This window comes from Anopheles stephensi, chromosome 2, assembly GCF_013141755.1.
Source record: "Anopheles stephensi strain Indian chromosome 2, UCI_ANSTEP_V1.0, whole genome shotgun sequence".
NCBI lineage: Eukaryota > Metazoa > Arthropoda > Insecta > Diptera > Culicidae > Anopheles > Anopheles stephensi.
The window spans coordinates 44,832,477-44,849,490 of NC_050202.1; the positions used below are offsets into that span (position 1 = coordinate 44,832,477).

Consider the following 17,014-nt stretch of genomic DNA (forward strand, 5'->3'; position numbering starts at 1 on the left):
TTTATTCGCCCTGCCATAACGAGGGTGCCGGTTACCATCCCACCATCCGTAGGCAGATGAGCGACCTTAAGCTGCACCGGAGTTTTGCATTTGCCTGCAATAAAAACGGGCGGCCGATAGGGTTTCGGTGCTTTGGTGGCGGTTTTTGCAGGGTGTGTGTGTGTAGAGCGGTGGATTGTTTTTTTTGTTTCATCTTCTAGCACCACGATCAGATTTAGCTACAGAGCCAAAGTTTTTTTCTCCCCACCCTACGACCAGTGTGAGGCCAAAAAAGTAGCCTGTCCAAGGCTCGAGTACTCGAAACCATTTCCCGCTTTCCCGGGCTGAAGAGTTGGCCGCGTCCCGGGGGTAAAGAAATGCCATGATTATGTGTGTTTTGCCCACGTCAAAACCACACCGAGGGTATGCAATTGGTGTGCCTAAAGTGAATAAAATTATTGTAACAGTTTGAAAGTACAAAAGGAAGCCAACCGGGGCACGTTCATAACGTGGAGTGCCCGCTCTTCGGCATTCGGCGGTCGCAATTTCAGCAAAAGCATCGTAACTTCATAGTTTTAAGCCTATTTTGAGGGTTGGTTTTGTGTGTGTATACGTGTGGAGATATCCAGATGTAGATAGAGCCGTGCTTTATCCAAACTGAACTGCGATCGGCACGATATGGGGATGCAAAAACATCCTCAACTAGTCGCCAACAGACAACAACAAAAACCGCCTAGTCTAGTATTCCACCAGCGAAGCGAATTCTTCCCGGGCGTTCGGGCCACTCGAAACCGATGTTGAAACAGAAAATAATCGCAAAATCGCACTTAATGCGATGGCGTACCACGATGGCGAGTTTATAAATAATCCGATTAAAGTAAAGCAACAAAAGCGAAAACATAGGATGGAGAAATATTTACCCCGAGCTCCGAGCTAAGCGGGGGGACGGCTACTGGGCTAGATTTTTTTTTGTGTTATGTTTTCGGTAAGCTTTCGGAACGACCGTGTGCATCGGAGTTCGGTTTTATGGTCTTTGCAGCCGGTGAGGTGGACGTTGATACACACACACACACGGAAAAAATATATACATCTACCGGCTCTGTCCGGAAAGGGAAATTAGCCGGTGCCAACAATTTCGATGCGTACAGAGCTTGCGGGACAAGCATTAACAAACTGGCCTTGCAATTCAAACGGGGCCTCGGGCTGGAAGGGAGAGAGAATGTGGGGAAAACGGGAAGGAAAATATCCATTACTAACGACCTGATTTTAAATACCTTTACCTGTTTTTTTGTTGTTGTCTTTCTCCTTCTCCTCCTCTTGCTCTGCCCGGTCCAATTGTTCGAAATTGCTTACGATCGGATGCTGGGTTCGGCTTTGGCGCGGCAAGGGTACATTAAGGTGAGCGCTACAGTGAGCGAGCGAGAGATTATGCCACACGGTGCCGCATAAATCGTTGTTACCGGCGTTCAAATCATCTTACGGCCAATTTTCAACGCTCAGCAATGACGAATCTTTAACGGCTCCGAGCTGCGCCGCTGTAAGGAAATAATGAGGTACGGTCGCACGGAACACACAGAGACCCGTTAATGATTGGAATCGGTTGGTTTGTGGGGGCCGTCGTCGTCGTCGTCGCTCGAACGACACGCCGCAGCTGTTGCTGAATGATGTTTTGTAATTATTAAATTTACTTTCTGTTTTATCTGTGCCCTGTGAAATGGGTCTGCTAATGCCACTGTTTATGAGAGGCTCCTCTCCATCCATCCAGGTTCGCTGCTGCTGCTAATGAAATATCGATATTTATCGACGTCTTCATCCTAATCCTGAGCATGACCTAAAAGAAAGAGGGAAAAAAAGAATATTAATTCATGCTCACAACATGCAATCATTTACTTCACTGATCGACATTCTGATGGTGAGAAATTGGATCACAGCCGCGCAAACGCACGAAGCTAAAGCATGATGAGCTAACTGACCAGAATCGGATCAGGTCTAAATTGCAATCGTGGAGCACGTATCGCAACGCAGCCGCACTGGCAGGTTTACAGTTTTTGCACAACCTTACCACGCCAAACCGTACCATTATTTTAACAATCTTTGCAATCATTTCGATGATTGCATCGATATCATCTTCCCCACGATCACTATCGCTTAAAAGCCGGGCAAATTAAACTAGTATTGCACATGAGCCGGGCGAGCGAGCAAGCTTTAATAACGTGATGGCTGCTTTTATTGTCTGGCCTGATCGACGGTACGGGGCAACATCACCAAGCACCAAAGAACATCCGAGCAAATAATAATCTGCTGGTTTATCTAAATCTTACGCCTGAGCAATCGATAACATTAAGGTTTTTTGAAGATTTGAACGTAACAAAAAATCCGATCCCGAGGCGGAAGTGAATTCGAATTAATCGACGAGAAAAGAAAAAACAACATAGGCTTACATTTTGATAACTAGTAATGATCGAAAAGGCCAGCCTTTGGAAACCTTGAAGTTTGGAGGGGTATTATCCCGGGTATGATTTGTCGAAACCGAGTAGAGTAGAAGAGTCGGAACGGACAGATACACGCCGGACGTGGAAGAACGGGCACCAACCACACACACATACCCACAAACCGATGCAGACACTTCCGAAACGGCAGACAGCAGTCAGCAAAGGGGTAATTCGTTCCAATTCTTGGTTCTTGCCAGCTCCACTGGCAAACCCATAATAGGAGGTTGAGAAAAGGTAATAGACGGTTGGTTACGGAAGGAAACGACCCAGAGCTAGCCGGGGAAGGTTGAAAGATGTTTCCAGCGCGGCGAGAGCGCATGAATAGGATCCAAATTAAAAAATGCGCTTGTAGCCGCTTTGCCGACGCCGCCACCGGTGATGATTGTGGCGTGTAATTTCTCTCGCGAAGTCGAAAATGCCCTTCGTATGCCATTCACCGGCGAGTTTAATTGTGCTTTTAATTAAGTGTTATACAGACCTCCCGATACTCCGTCCGATGTCTGCCGGAGGGTGCCAATGTGTGGCGGTCGGGTCAACTGAACTTATAGATTAGTACTGCTGCTCCCGGCATTAGTGGGATAGTTGTCCCAAACGCTCTGCTCTCACCAGCAAGGAGCACAAAATGGCACCAAACGAAGGGGACGAACTCCCCCCGGGACGGAAGTGCAGAGGAGATGGGGCGATAGGTACGTGTTGAATCTAATTTGCCCGAGAATTCACTCCGATCGGAGTAGACGACAGACGTTTCACCACGACCTGCGGCTGGTCCGAACAAGGGCAACACCAGCATGGCCGAACGGCCGTCCTTTGCGGTTGTTGGGTTGTCGTTCATTATTCAGATCATTTGACTGACAGTTCTCTCTCGGTTAGCTCTTCCAATCGCGCGAGTCATTTGTCCATCTCGGTCCCCTCCCCCCCCCCCCCCTCTCCACCCTATCGGAGAAGCCGACCGGGTTCTAAAAGTGACAACCCGTTCAGCCGTGTGGAAGATTGGAGTGGAAGTTTCCCCCACGGTGTTTCCCGCTTTGCGCATGATTTTCGCACTAATGGCAATGGTAATGACGGTGGTTTCGTTTGCCATTGCAAATCTCAAACAAACGCTTGGAGCATTGAATTCTAGCTGGGTTTTTGTACGCCGAGCCGTGGCGTTTTCATTTGTCCCGAATGCGCAGTAATAAGCTGTCAGGGGTTTGCGACTCAAATTAATTTCACAGGCACATGTGTGGTGAGCGTGCAGGTGTTCAACGACACTTTTCTCAATTGCTGCGCGTCTGTCGGTAGAAGTATTGGCAGTACTTTAAATTGTTCCTCAAAAAAACTCTGTGACTTCACACAACTTGGGACTCGCGAGACGAGTCGAGGTTGCGTTCGCTACGCTCAGCTGCAAAACATCTTTATCTTTGACTTCCTTTCCTGCAGGGCTCATGATTCTTGAAGACTTTGATCGCTTTGCTCCGTTCGCTCACTACTTTAAGGAGGAAGCAAGACAATAAAGTTTCCGTTCTGCACACTAGTAGTGGCCTGTAGTCACGGCAGGCAAAAAAAGCCACCCTCCCAGGCGTCAGGTACAAGTCCGGCCGGCCAAAAAGACGCAACATTATCCTACTATCTATGCACAACTGCCGAGAGTGAGTGTAAGCATAATAAATTACATGCACACTCCGCCCGTCCGTTCCATGCTGGTCCAGAACCGGAGAAGAATGCATCTCGGCGGGAATGGCGAAGGAAGCGAATGGGCGCGACGCCACAAGGCAACGGTTTTTGTCTCCAAGACCAGTAAATTCGTTCCGAGAGCCAAAAACGGGAAAGACGCACACCGAGTGCAACGCCATGTTTTGCTGGAACCAGTGCTGTGCGGGAAAACGTGAAAGGCCACAGCACACAAGCCCTCCGGGGGTTGTACGATTGGGGCATCCGGTGGGATGGAGCAGAGGTGCGCAATAGGAACCATAAATTTTGCCTTCCATGCTCATTTATCAGAGCCCACGGATCAGTAGATTCCATAAATGAAGCAATAAATTTGCAACACATCGCAACGATTCCGGGCGAAGCTGCATGCGAGGTGAACGTGTGAGCTAGCTAGCAAGCTACATTTAAGAACACGTACATAGCTGGCCTCAAACTCATATTGGTACACGCACCAGCGTGGGGTCAGCGTTGAAACAAAAGTTTTGCAGCGAAACCTCCAAAGCAGCGCCCCCTACAATCAACATCATCAATGTCGAGATCAGGAAGGATCTGCGACTCTCTTCCTCCTCCTGAAGTGTTGCCCGCGGGACGGCGGCCGGGAACAAGCGCAACAACTCAGCTGATTGTTTTCTTATCTATCGGGGCAGCTGGTCGGTCACCGTGCCCGGTCTGCTTTACTGGTCGTTCGTGACGATGCCGAAAGTTGGTGGTAATGTAAGTTATTTGTTCATTTTAAAATAGTATTCTTGTTCCTGTGGCATGCTGGCTTGGCTTGATTCCGCTCTTCGGCACCCGCACACGCGGCCGGGACCGTTTGATGCGATTCTTCGGCCCTTGTCGGTATGAGGAATTGAGTCCCTCACAAACAGTATACCTCTCCGTGTACCGTGTGGCGGAACTCTTGTGTGTCTCTTTGATGTACGCCGGCCATCATCAGGGAAGCTTTCGCTGGTTTGCTCAACGTTGTCTCGCAGACGCATCAACCGGGCTTAAAGATACGTGAAGTGTGTAGAATCTATCTCCGGGGAGGTCTGTTACGGTAGCTCTTAGCTTGCACGACCTCTTCTACCTGCTTTTTCTTGGCAATATTTGCATAACGTCCCTCCAGACAAACCAGCCATCCTCGGTAGACCGTTCGTAATTGCTTTGGGAAATTAACGATCCATTGAGAGTTTTCACGGAAAGTGCTCTCCTTCGCACGAAGAAAGAAGGATAAGGTTTGTTTACCTACCGGCAGCACAGCAGCCAAGGAGCAGGCAAGTGCCGCTGGACGAAATGCTTTTATTTTGATTCTGTCGGATTCGCGGTCTGCTTCCGGCGGCAGAAATATACCGTGCACTGCTGGATGTCCGCAATCAAATGGAATTAAATGTTTTCCCATTTGTCCTCCCCCCCCTCTTTACTGCTCAACACACCGTCACCGTTGACCTTTGGCTTTGATCGTCTGCCCGCTAATGGCACGTGAGGGTTACCGCAGCATCGCTTCACGGCGCAAGATCAAGCGATCTGCACATAACCGACCGCTGCCGTCCTAGTCAGCTGCTGTCTTGTAGAACCGAAATGGCCACTTGCCAAAATAGTGCTTCGTATATTCACGGCCATTCGCCAAATCCGATCTACTTACTTATCGAAGAAACGCCAAAATCGCAGCAAGCACAATAAACACCAACACACACGCATCCACCAACTGTCATCGGGCACAGCGAATCTCAGCTGTCAGTTGGGACTTTCCGTTCCGTTTCATAATCCCGTGGCTGCGGGCGGTACATTTTGCGTTCCACAACACGGTCCGTGGAATTCGGGACACATCCATCGGTTCCGTGTTTCCTTTTTGCTGGAGGTTCCGGTACGAACGGAAGATTGTTCTCCCTGCGCGTGTGTGTTTGTGTGTGTCTTTCGTTTTGTGTGGAAGTGATTCTTTGTGCTTCGCTTGCTCCTCACGACCATCCCGGTGGGTACGCGACCGCGTAAAACGTACCAGGTAAGTGGTTTCGTTGTTATTTTGTTGTTACTGTATTTCGAGGAGAGTTTACACCAATTTGGCCACCAGCACCGGTTTCGCTTTTACGCTCTGCAGCAGATTGGCAATCCAGTCTCGGGGTGTTTAAAGCTTGGAGAGCTGTAAAGAAAATTGGCACAAATTAAAAACAAGCCACATCTTAACTACCGTTCCTGCAGGCAGGGCCAATGCACCTTCAAAAGAAATGCACTCACAAAACCCCCCACTTCCGCTCAGGGGGCGACCGAGCTGCACTCGGTAATGCAATTGCGTTCGTGGTCGATAATTGCAGCCGTTCGTGTCGCAAACGGTGCAGTGCGGTGCCGATAGTTTGCTGCTTAAAATTCTCATAAATCAGCATTAAAACTATAAGATAGCGGCGCACTGTGGGACGCCATTCGAAATTGACCGATCGGTACACTTATAGACCCCAAGAAGCCAAGGTTCAAATTGACCGGCTCGTAACTGCTGCCCGCTAGTAACTGTGAGTCACCTCGTGTGGGGGAGAACGAGAAGAAATAAATATGAAATAAATTTATGATAAATTTTTATTATTTAACAGCTCGCCCATTCTTGCCTCATTGAAATGAGGTTAAAGATACGAGATGGCCCCTGCCAAATAGCTCCTCGTCCGGGAACCGGGTGGTGTATAATTCAAATGTACAAAGGGAGCACTTCGGCGAGGAGGATGATGATGATGATGGCGATGGCACTATCAATTCATTGCTCTCGAACTGCTCTGCAGTTGCTGTTAGGGGCCACTTTATTATTGTTATTAGTTTCGTTAAAAATTTATAACACATGCGCTTCGTTAGCGAGCAAGCGTTTCGAAATGAGTTCGTAAAATGGCCCCTTTGATGGGTGCTCCGGCTGCGGCAGCTCTAGAGCAGTTTGCTGGAAGCGGTCCCAGATTATATGCTGAACTGACACTGCCGGACCAGAGACAGCAACTCAGGAGGGGTGAATGTGGACGAGGGACAGCAGGCAGCACATTGGCACTCGCTAAGTTGTAAAGGAGTGCATTTTCGAACCACGTCGCTACATTTCCCCGGGTCGTCTGGTCGGTTCTATCGTTTTTCGGTTGGCCTTTCGCCATTACTTGAAACCGAGTGCTCTCACAGACCAAGAGACCGAAGGGAGGTTTGGCATTCAGCCCCGTGTATGTGTATGTTTGCACGAGTGGTTGACGGATACTCTCGAGACTCTTCGCGGCTCAAATGGGCCCTCTTGTCTCGAGCCCCATTCTTCACCTATTTGTCCTCAGCCCATACCCTGTTTTTGACTGGTGGTGAAAAACTTACCCTTAAGCAATGACGACTTCTATGGGAGGGACGCTGCTTGCCGAATGGGCAGAAGGGACAGGTGGGTTCGTGGAAAACTGTTTCACGCCGGTTCGTGAAATTTGATGGGATTTTATTATTTTTCTATCCTTACGCGCGCGCGGTTCCAACACAAAACCCCAACCCCGGCATCAAATGCGAGAGTCGGATTGCAACCGTGCTCGTCGGAAGAAAATGCGCGTAAAGCAGGCTACACTCGTTTTCGTTTCACACTTATGTGCCATTCTGCTTTTCTACTGTTCTTGACAGCTTCTCACAGCGTTTTGGTTCGTTTCCTTTCGTTCCGCTGCTAGTTCCTATTGAAAACACATGGAACGTTTGCCAGAGGGTAAGGTCTGAGTTTGAAATGAATTCAAGTCGAAATTTCTCACCTTAAACGCTTGTCTTTTTGTCAATTTACTCGTTCCTGTTGGAAAGAACGCAGCTTAGTGATGTGATGCTACAGATGGGGCTGGATTGAATGAGGCCGGTTCCCTACCCATCACAGTGGGATTATTTTAATTTCGTTTTAAATTAGTTAATCAATTATGTGCTTTGTGTTTCGAAACATTCATCATTGTTTCGCGTAGAACAAAGGCAAACGGCAAAGAATAATTGGATTTTTGTTGATGAATTGATGTGTATTAGAAAATTATTTGAATTGACTTTGATTGGTCATATACTAGCATAACACATAGACTAATCAGACGTTACGACTGCCTTGACTTGCTGCAGAAGTCCTCGATGCCGTCGTTTTTCAATCCAATATTACGACCTTTCTGACGGTTTCATCTCGATTAGGACCTATTTCTTTTGGACTTAAAGGGATTTGTCGTCCTGATGACCAGCCCACTGTAGTGTGTCTGGTCTAACTCACCTTACAACAGTGAGATCATGCAGCTCAAGAACTAAGCATTTTTTAAGTAGAAAGTAAGTATCTGCTTTTTGTTAGAAATACAGCCATTTGCGTAGCACTACGACCATTATGTAAAGATTTATTGATGTAGGTTTGCAAAAAATGACTTGGAAATTTCTAAAGTCAGTTGGAAAATGAGTCTCTTCGACCGTTGAAAAGATATATTTCACATACGTCGTCAGTCGTTCAATCTGAATGATTCTTACAGGGACGACTTCAGAGTACTTCCCCTATCAAAAGTATTCATCCGGTATTCAGGAGTGAAAACCGGTCTTCAGAAATAACGTCACTATCTCAAACTTCTTTGTTTCGTTAAACTCACAGTAATATTTTTTCTGTTCGTTTAATATAAACAACGAGAAACAGTTGAGTCATTTGGCCATAGAGCAAAAAAAAACATATTTTGACCGTTATTCCTCAATCGAGCATCAAATTTAGTCAGTGCGTTGTTTATGCTTCACCTCGTTAAAAACAGGCACTAATTAACGGACAAAATGACTACACCAATTTAACAGTACCTTATATTCATATTACACACAAGAGACGCGAATATAAAAGTTAGAATTGTTCAAAACCTTTTATTTTAGCATAATATTATGCTGGCACTGTGTGCCCTGTTTCGGGCAAATCCTTTTTTCTATTAGCATTTTTCTCCATATTAATCTTCTTGCACCGGAAGAACCGAACCGTTACCATCGTAATGAACCCCGACGGCAGCATGGTTCGCTAACCAATTAAATTTAAAATCGAGAGCAAGCCTCAAGCTTACCAAGCCGAATACGCCGTGGCCCGGTGGGGTAGCCTAGGTGACCTTTTGTGTATTATGCTTAAATCAATCCGCTTATTGCACGATGATGACAGAATGCTGAAGTTGGCAGATCTGTGTTGTGTTTCAACTTACCCCTAAACAACACGGCCAGTTCACTCACCGGTTGCAACTTTTCTCACAATATCTTCGTAACAGCTGCCGACGGGGTAACATTTGTACGGCTCAAGCGTCAGGATCACTTTCCCTCGAGTTGGGAGTGTAGAGTGTCCAAGAGTGTTTAAAAGGTACAACTTTTATCCGGCGGCTGTCTTTATTCCGTTTTCCATAAATTTACATTGAAAGCACCCCGAAAGTAATCCCGCCGCTAGCAGCAAGGTTGATAAAACCTGGGCTGTTGGGGGGCAACCCAAAAACCGGGCAGCGATGAAATGCATATTAAGCTCGGAACGAAATGCACGAACGAAAAATTCATTATTCATGCTTCAGCTCATTAGGTCGGGGCTTAATATTTTGCCTCGGCCCGTTGAAGCTGACGCTAAAATTGATAATTCTCCTGACGAATTTCTGTCCTAGTTGAGTGTGGCTTCCTCGGTCGAGGCGGGCGGAAGTAGTGCCGCTTTCGGTTCGGGCTTATCCTCTCGTATGCATTGCACGGCATCGGCAGCGTATATATGTCATGATTAAAATAAAAATTGGATCTAAAATTCCAACACAACATGGCCGGTAATGATGCTAATGTTGGCTGGCGTTGTTGGCGATTCGGGGTCGTGGGCCGGTTAATACGTGAGTATGGGTCTGCATACGGTCGTCGGGTGTTCTTGCGATCTGATGGTTGCGGTTTTGTGCTGACGTGGGATCAACGATGTCAATATGAAATCCCATGATAAAATGACTTGCCCGCGCCGCCGCGACGTTTGCCGTCGGGTGGAGGCGATGTTGAAAAATTAAACCAAAATTGATACCATACTCACGCTATGCAGTGGCGGCGTGAAGTGCATTCTGCTGTTGTGCACTGCGGTGACTAGTGTGCACCCTTTTGGGGTGGGAAGGGTTTGATCGAATGCCTAGTCGGACATGGACATCAATAAAATATGAGCCCGTTTACTGTGTGGCTCATGCAGGTTCTCATTTTACTCCTGCCCAGCACCGTCCCGCCCGGTGTGATAAAGTGCTGATACGGTCAGTCACAATCCATCACGAACCTTTTAATGCACACAACATCCACGTATGGGTGGGGTGGTGTGTTTGCTCTTTTTCCTCATGTGCTTTTTTTGTAGTTGTTGTCGAGTTAATCAGCATCGTTCGTTGTGTGAGCGCACCGAAGCGTACTTGGCGCAACATGATTATGATTTTAACCTATCGCAATCAGAATGCTGGCCCGGCTGCTCGTTGGTATTTATGATTTGATTGGCATGACTATGAGCAATGCAGATCGCGAGAGTACGGGAAATTGAGGTGATTGGAGTCACGAAAGCAAGAGGGAGGACCTTTTGAAGTCATGTTAATGCGGTCATCGCATTGCTCTGATGCATTGCTGAGAGCGAAACACTCGCATCCACATGCAACAATACTGGCTGATGCCTGTCTACTTTTAGAGGGGATAAGTTTTGCAATGTAAAACATGCAAAGAAGAGCGCTGTAATGGCAACACTCTGGTTGATCATCAAAAATAAGCAAGACAACATTTCCATTCACCATTAATGTGCGATTGGCTAGACGAGGGCAGATTCCAGTTTACATAGTAATACTTTCTACACTTCCTTATGAGGATCAACGGCCGGTTTCCGGAGTCCCCATCGCAATCGATGACCAAGCTACTAAAAATGGGAAACATTCCAATTCCAATCCCAGCTTACGCGACTAAACGACTCACTCGGTTCCCATTGACACCGGCCATCAAAATTACCGATGATCGTCCGTGTTTCTTTCGCCGGTAGTCTTCGTCCCCATCTACCAGTCCGACCGCAATATGCTGCTGGTGGATACCCCCCAAAACTCGCTCCGATGGCCCACCACAGCACGCGTTGTTAAAATGCAAATTAATCCCTCGCCAGCTCAATCCGGGACCACATTATGGCTTACGCGTAATGCATTCTCCTTCAGTGCTTTTTTTACGATGAGCCGACTTGTGTGTGGCGACAAGGACTCCTCAACGTCGGGTGGATTAAAAAAGGTTCATCGATTCCGGTAGCTGGTAGTATGCCTCCTGTGTGGAGGGTCGAAGAAAAAAGGCTTCCTTCGACGCTAATCACACTCAGTTAGGCAGGGGTCAGTCCACTCTTCTTTTTCCCTTCCAAAACGATTCCCTTTCCAATTGGTCAACGATCCAATTGGTCAAGGCTCCATGACGGACTTACCGAAGTGGTCCGGTACTTTGTGTCAGTCGTGGACCTTTTTGTTTCGCACCATACTTCGTGATAGTGCAGAAGATGATCGGGGCCGGTTTTTATTATTTCCGTTGTAAATGTTAATTGCCTCATTAATTGATACTTATCTTCATCGCACCCAGCGAGAGTGAGTGGTGTGTTCGCTTGATGAGCTTGATATGGGGCAGGTTGAGATCTGAAGTCACGGCTCCTCCATTCACGGTTCGAAAGCGAAGAAGTTCGCCGACGCGATGTTGAGGTCGAAATGGCCACTCCAACAAACGGAACAGAGATAGAGAGAGAGAGAGTGCGTGTGTGGGGCTGATGGAACCGAAATGTTCCACACGACGCACGCGGAACATCGAGGGGTGTCACATGTCACACGACAATGTTAATGTTGAGGTTTTCGCTGTTTCGTGCTGTTCTGGTGACGTTTGTTTCTTTTTTTTTCGCTCTCCGATGATCGACGGACCTGTGTTAGGAGCCGGACCATTGACAGCATTGTCTGCTTGTTCCTTTTCGACGACGACATTAATCATCCCGGGGTGGTGACTTCTCTCCCGTGCTTACCTTCTCAAAGTCTGCGATCATTGAACAAGTCAGGTCAGACACGTATACGATCAATGCGATCAGCTGCTTTGGCTGCCTTTTAGCCAACGGTGGTGTGATCTTCAACGATTCTGTTGATCTTCCGTGCCGAGTCACGTATCCCACAGCAGCAAACCCTTGACGGTGAGGCACGAACCGAAGAATGAAGAGTTAATCAAACACACCGAGTCACAGGCCCTCCCATCACACGCGATCCATACGCTGCGGCCCAGGGCATGCAGTCTAAACATGGGGTGCATTAAATGCAATCTCACGAGTTTTGTCGGCGCAAACCCCCTTCATACTACCAACGCGCTAACTGTCTGATCATACAAAGTCAGTTGCCATAATCATCGACCGATGACACGGTCGACGCTCTTGGGTCCGTTGGGAGGGTCCGTTCGGCGGACGAGAAGAGGACGCTAAAAAAGTGTAATGCTCATTCCATAAATTGTGCTGTTTCGAACGGTGTTTTTCGATGCGATCCACTGGCAACAGCTAGCGCGATACGCGTTTTTTCCCATTCGCCTCGCCTTGTACCGGGTTGTTGTTGTTGCTGCTGCTGCTGGTGCTGTTGTCTGCCTTCTTCCGTTTTGTTGTTGTTAGTAAATTTATGCAAGAGCAGCACTGGCTGGTCTCAGGATCAATGCCGGGCGCGCGCGATCTATTGCGGATCTAGTTAAGCTGTGTGTGTGTGTGTGTTTGGAGGGCGTTCTGTGAAATTTGTTCGAAACGACCTCCATACACAGTCAGTTGGTTGAGCAGGAGGGTAGCCAACGCGGGCAAATGCGAGGGCAACGTTAACATGGCCAATCGCATTTTGAACATGTGCTAAAAAGATAGCCCAAGTTGAGGTTGTAACCGAGTCTCGGGCATATGCGCCGCCAACGTGTGTGTGCGAGAGGACGAGGAGTTTCTTCGTCTGCCACTTTGCTTCCGTTCCCGTGCTTCATTGCAAGCGAATGGGAAGTTGTAACACGTGCTTGTAGCTGCATGCAACCCACTCAGTCTCCACCCTTCGGCCCCACACACCACACACCGTGGAGCCGTTCGATAAGACGGGCAAGAGATGTGTGTAGCATAAAATGGGTAATAGTAGCTCCGTGGACATAACATCATAACATCGTGTGCGTTTTCCCTCAATGTTTTTCTCTCTTGTTAAACTTCCACCCATCTATTCCTGTCGAGCGTGTTGGGAGATTTGATTATGGGCACGATTAGAATAATAACCGCTGACACGAAGTTGCGATGTGTAACAGTTTCTTTTATTGGGTCCGCAAGTAAAGGTTAAGCGATTTTCTTCCAAATTTCGGGGCATTGGTTTGGTAAATTAGTACACAATTTTTATTTCAAGTAGTGCAAATCAAATACTACAAAAAAAAAAACAACTTTCTGGCAGTTTATGAGATCCGGACCAAAACAACAATTTTTGTCTATTGAGTCAATTTGTGAATTACTTTCACTGAAGGAGAAGCGTATTCCATTAAGAGCACTCGATATCGATCTAAAAAAGTGGGTGTCGGATTTTCGGAGCCTGGATTATTCTTCTTCACAAGTAATTACAAGCTCAAGAAGTCTTGGTCTACCGTTACTGGTTTTTTGGACTTAATTTAATCCGTAGCTGTATAGTTAGGCCTGTTTACCGGTAGACAATCTGGTCCTGGATTTGTTTTTCTATCACTCTGGAACTACTTTTCTCTAACATTGAGAATACCACTACTAGGCAGCAACATCTCGTACATGAAGTACTGGCGTTTAAAATATATCTCGGCATCAACTCATTGAGGGTCCTGGACCTAATGATCAACTTTTTGGATGAATCCCAATGCTCTTAACCGAACGAAAACAGCTTGTACAAATGATTCTTCTTGGCACCTGTTCAGCAGCAGTTCAGTTATACAGCAATGCACGAAAAATGTTCGGCGATACGTTATTTATCTTCACAGACAAAATTGACACTGTTGAGCTGTTTGAACCATTCAGGCTACATTCATTTTTCTAACACATTCTGCCTGGTTAAGTTTATTAGAGAAAACAGTTAGTTCCAACTGCATTTTTCCCCTTTCTAAAAATCTTCAAACTTACAAGTAGACCGAATGGTTGGAAATCAAACTGTGTTTATCGGTGTGTTCCCCAACCCGAAACCGACACCGATTGTTTTACGAATTGTTCAGTCTTTTTTATGTGCAAATTGCTACACGAAAAACGTGTGATGTAACTTTAGCTTTAATTAGCTAATAACGCAAAACACAATGTGCATCCTAAACGACGTCGCCTTCATTTTTTCTTCCTCGTTTTACTTGATTGCCCTTTTCTCACAATAATGCTCATTACAAAACCGCCGATCGGGGAACGAGTGTCGACGCTTTGGGTTTAAAATGCCAAATGCTTGTGCCGGTTATTCGCGGGCTGAAGACCGATCACTGCATTTTTTTAATGGCGTATCGTTCCGACGAGCAACGCACAGCTTTTGTTAATATTATTCAATGTTTAACTTATCGCCTATCCACATTCGAACACGCCCACCACCCATGGTTTTCACGGGTGGAGAAATAAAAATGCCCCTCACTTAGTATCAACATCATCATCATCTTCACCGGGCGATGCGCTGTGATGCCACAGCCACAATCCATAATGTATCGGGCGTATCAGTCTTTTGACATATTTATGCCCAACCCGTTAACCGGCGGGCGAGATCAGTGTTGCTCTCTTCCATTTCGTTTGCGGGAACCACCAAGTCGGAATGAGGGGTGCCAGCCAATGCCGGGTTTTATCTAATCTCCAACAACCCAGACGGCGTTCCGCTCTTCCACAACGCTCGATGCAAATATCGTTTTGGGGGATGTGTTTTGTTGCATGGTGGATGAAAAAAAGCGGATGAAAATAGGATAAATATTGTTAGCTCATACGGTTGGTTCCAGTTTCAGCTGCAAATGGTGGAATGTGAAGATAATAATTTCGAGCCGATAGTTAGCGATCTGCTGCCAATCGATCTTGCGTGTAATGGCGAAAGAAGCGTGAATGCGATTACCGGCCGATTGGAAATGGACAGGATATAACGATGATCGACACCAGGGTGTGAATGCTTTCCTGCAGCAAAACCTATTTCTTCTGGGTGGTTCGAGCTGTACGAGGGATAAATATTTATCACCTTTTGGAAAGTTGCGCCATGAAGGTTTTCGTTTGGCTAGCTGGATCGTGGAGTAGTAGTTCAAACAAACGCATGAGCATAAAGTTTAGGATTTCATTCTTTTGTTCCCGTTTTCAATGTGTTCTAAATGAGGAAAAGAATATTCTATGAAGGTTCTATGTGAATTACAGTATAAGTGCTCGGGAACCTCAGGCACTGAGGAAGGGATATTGAGATGATTGTCACAATGAACAACGTAAGCTGGCACTTATCCTACTGCTACCCTGCTTCGGGTATGGCAATAGTGAGTCCGAAAGCAGTGCGAGTTATTTATTTAAACAATCTTCATTGTATCACACGGTAAAAAAGGAACACACACAGCATGTTATTTTTGTGTTAGTTTCGGTTCCCTTTGCGATTGCTTCACAAATGCTATATTATTGCTTTCCGGGTCCGGACTTTATGAGCGAGCACGCTGAAGGGCTTGAGGCTGTATGGCATCGTACAGCAAAACAACCATCCGCTATATGGCCATGGCAGCAATGTTACTGCTGCTGCTGCTGCTATAATCATAAACGATGCGAGCAATCTTGTTCGTAACGCTTTGGAAGCGAGAACAAAAGCGTGGGGGATGGAGGGAGCAAAATGAGATTTTGATAAATTTTGACAAGAGCGTATGCGTCCCTTATCGATGGTTCTAGGTCAGCTGGTGTTTCGTCCAGTGGGCCGCAGCCAAATGTAATTGTGCTGTTGTGAAATGATGGTTATAAAACATTGGTAAGGATGCCATAAGGGCAGTACTGGCCAGAGCTACCCGAGGAGGATGATCAGCATCTTGAAAACCAAAACACACCGTACATGTCCGTACAACCATCCAGACGGACAGAGTTCTTGTTTCGGGGTCAGTCATTCCATCTTCGGACAAGCTAAGAACCTCCGGTACCAAATTGGGCAGAATTTGCGAATTAAAAGAAGCGAAGAACGGCAAAACGGCCAGACTATCTGTCTGTCTTCTGTCTGCTGATGGTCGGGCTTGTTCGGTTCCGGATGTGTAATATGGCCATTGTAGGCCTGCATTGTACCACCCCGTAAAAGGTTATCGTTGTGGCGCGGCATGTACGCGCCTGTCGGTGTTGGTGTAATTTGAGCCATCATCCATCGTGGCGATTGCTATCGATGGACCACGGTAATGCAATAAGCGGTACAACCCGACGGCAAGCCCCTGCGTTAAAGAGAGGCGTTCTGCAGATCTCTATGGTCTGATTACAGAAATGGGCTCGAAACTGTTCATTCTATATGCGGCTTACGAACACCTCTACCCTTCGGACGAATATAGTCTAGAAAAAGAGTAATGGGGAAACAACATTGCTTCATTAGAGCGGTTCGTGTACAGATCCTTGTCTGTTGTTTATCCTTGCGATCTGAAAATTTGACACCTTGCAAGGAAGAAGGAGGAGTAGTTGTTCGTCGCCGTGTTCACTTAAGCAGCGAATTTGCTTGAAAATTATGACAATTCGCACATGCACGTCAACATTTGAAGCTCGTATTTCTCTCCATCCAGTGCGCTTTTAGCATCAGCGAACTCCGGTTGTGTGTATCTCCAATAAGCAGCGATACAGGGCGCACAGTTGGCGACAGTTGCGCTTCTCCTGCTAAGCAACTGGCAGCTGACTGGGGCAGCTTCCTGGGCCGGTTGGCCTAATTTCGTTTGTTGATTTACTGCCTCCCATGACTCAACCGACGTGTGGTAGCAGCAACAGCAGCAGC

At 46.9% G+C, this 17,014-nt stretch overlaps 1 protein-coding gene and 1 long non-coding RNA gene across 7 annotated transcripts in view; one reads left to right on the top strand and one right to left on the bottom strand.

Annotated features, from left to right (window-relative positions):
• Positions 1–1,114: 1,114 nt before the first annotated feature.
• Positions 1,115–6,014, bottom strand: LOC118506875. Its single transcript, XR_004905564.1, has 3 exons — positions 5,785–6,014; positions 1,668–1,810; positions 1,115–1,514 (listed from the first exon to the last, which is right to left on the bottom strand). It is a non-coding gene; the product is annotated as an uncharacterized LOC118506875 (long non-coding RNA).
• LOC118506872 (mpv17-like protein) overlaps positions 5,788–17,014 on the top strand; it is a 149,639-nt gene continuing 138,412 nt past the window's right edge. For 4 of the 6 annotated variants that reach the window (XM_036044612.1, XM_036044611.1, XM_036044613.1 and 1 more), the window contains exon 1: positions 5,797–6,141. The gene's annotated coding sequence lies outside the window, so the exon portion shown is untranslated. Of the gene's footprint in view, positions 6,142–17,014 lie in introns of all 6 variants that reach the window. The other 2 variants (XM_036044610.1, XM_036044616.1) reach the window with 2 other exon arrangements.